We start from the raw sequence: 2,402 nt of genomic DNA, 5'->3' as shown, positions 1-2,402 counted from the left end.
GAATACCAGACGGATGTGTTTTTAAGGTGCGTTTAAGGACCACTGAACAGAGTGGGAGGCCACAACGCCCAACAGTGAAGCATAAGAAACACAAAGCATACACAATAGTGGGATTTCTAACAGTGGGCCTATTTGTTTTAGTAATTTAAAAAGAAAAACTTGGTCAAAGTATTGCAGTGTGTGTATAAGTACTTTTTGAGCACATTCAACAATACCACGATAACAATTAAAACCGTGATAATTTTGTTCACAACAACTAATATAAAATATTCCCGAAGCTAGAACTAAATGCTTTAACTTCACAGTTGTAATGTCATACTCTCTTGTTTTAACAGCATACTGTGCACCGACTGCACAAGCTGTTGAAACCCCTTGAGAGACAAATATGTTTGAATTCACAGTATTTTATTGTGATATTACAGAGGACTATCTGATTACAGTATTTTACTGTGAAGTCAACAGTTCATCCCTGTGAAATATAAGGGCAATTTTTTTACAGTCATGTGTTGTAATGTTACAGTACATTTTGCTGACAGAATGATACTTTGAAACAATACTGTTAAATGCTGTGAAATCCTGGTATATATTGACAGTGTTACAGCTGTTATTTATAATGCATTGTCACTAATGCAATGTTAATGCACCAGTCCCAGCTGCACTACCTTCACTTGAGGCAGTGAAAGAGTTGCGTCTGAAAAGCCAAATTAGCCGTATTTGCTCAAAGGGCGTAAAGTTTGTTGGTCTTTTACTCTGCAAACATGGCGATCTCCTCACACAGACCATGACACTATTTACAGGATTTGTTTTGGAGTCAGTCAATCATAAATAAGCCACCTGCTCACTAGAAATACAAAAGGAAAGACTTCTTAAATGTATTACATATTCATACCAGTGGTGTGCCATCAGGGCCAGCAAGACCTTCTCTGCTGGCCTAACATAACCAGAAATCCTGACCATAATTAAAGATAAAAGTAATTTTTTAATGTACTTTCCATAAATATCTAAAATTAGTCATATTCTCTTAATGTCATATTATGCTCTTTCCAGTGCTGTTCTTTTTTGTTTAGAGTTTGTATCCAATCAAAATTCAGCTAGCTTATGTTGCCATGCTGTACGAAATCTGCCAGAGGCCTTCAGAATCAACAATGCGGGCGTCTGTGCACTGTAAGTGAACGGGGACGTACAGTTGATAGACACGAGTTGTTGTCAGTAAGGCCTTCAAGCTCAGTGTTTTTCAACCACTGTGAGATACAGTCTGGTGTGCCGTGGGAGATTATGTAATTTCACCTAATTGAGTTAAAACATTTTTTGCAAACCAGTAATTATAATCCGCAAATATGCCATTGTTGAGTATTGGTGCTGTCTAGAGCTCGTGAAACTGTGAAATACTCTTCCATATCAGTAGGTGGCAGCCGGTAGCTAATTGCTTTGTAGATGTCGGAAACAGCGTGAGGCAATGTGCAGGTAAAAAGGTGTCTAATGCTTAAACCAAAAATAAACAAAAGGTGAGTGCCCCTAAGAAAAGGCATTGAAGCTTAGGGATGGCTATGCAGAACAAAACTTAAACTGACCTGGCTGCAAAGTAAACAAAACCAGAATGCTGGACGACAGCAAAGACTTACAGCGTGTGGAGCAGACGGCGTCCACAAAGTACATCCGTACATGACATGACAATCAACAATGTCCCCACAAAGAAGGATAGCGCCCGCACAGCTTAAATATTCTAGATTGCTAAAACAAAGCAGGTGCGGGGAATAGCGTTCAAGGAAGACATTAAACTGCTACAGGAAAATACCAACGAAAGAGGAAAAGCCACCAAAATAGAAGCGCAAGACAAGAACTAAATCACTAAACACGGGAAAATACCAAAAAACTCCAAATAAGTCACAGCGTGATGTGACAGGTTGTGACAGTACACCTACTTTGAGACAAGAGCTATAGTGGTGCATGCTTGGTTATGGTTTAAAGTCATATCCAACAATTGCGAGAATAACTTTTTATTGTCAATATCGGCTACTCAGTTTAATTTTTTTATGTTTTCTGCTGGTGGTGTGCCTCCAGATTTTTTCAATGAAAAAAATGTGCCTTGGCTCAGAAAAGGTTTAAAAACACTGTTCTAGCTGGCCTAAGGTTGAACGTGACATTTATGCGTCATGTGATTGGATACTCACCGGGACCGTTAGTGGATGAATTTGAGAACACAAGAGTTGAGAGACAGTTGCGATAGCCAATCAGATCACAAGTTGTTGATAGTAGCCTATCTAGGTAGCCTGATGTTAACGAGACTGTGTTTGGATACTCACTTGTCATTCCAAAGTGAGTATCCATTCACAAGTTGCAATTTAGCAGGAAGCGGGAAGTGTTGACCCACAGAGAAGGAGAACAAAACGTTGATTAGGTGG

The sequence above is a fragment of the Entelurus aequoreus genome, linkage group LG07 (assembly GCF_033978785.1).
Source record: "Entelurus aequoreus isolate RoL-2023_Sb linkage group LG07, RoL_Eaeq_v1.1, whole genome shotgun sequence".
In the NCBI taxonomy this organism is placed as follows: Eukaryota; Metazoa; Chordata; class Actinopteri; order Syngnathiformes; family Syngnathidae; genus Entelurus; species Entelurus aequoreus.
Note: the sequence above shows the minus strand (reverse complement) of the source record.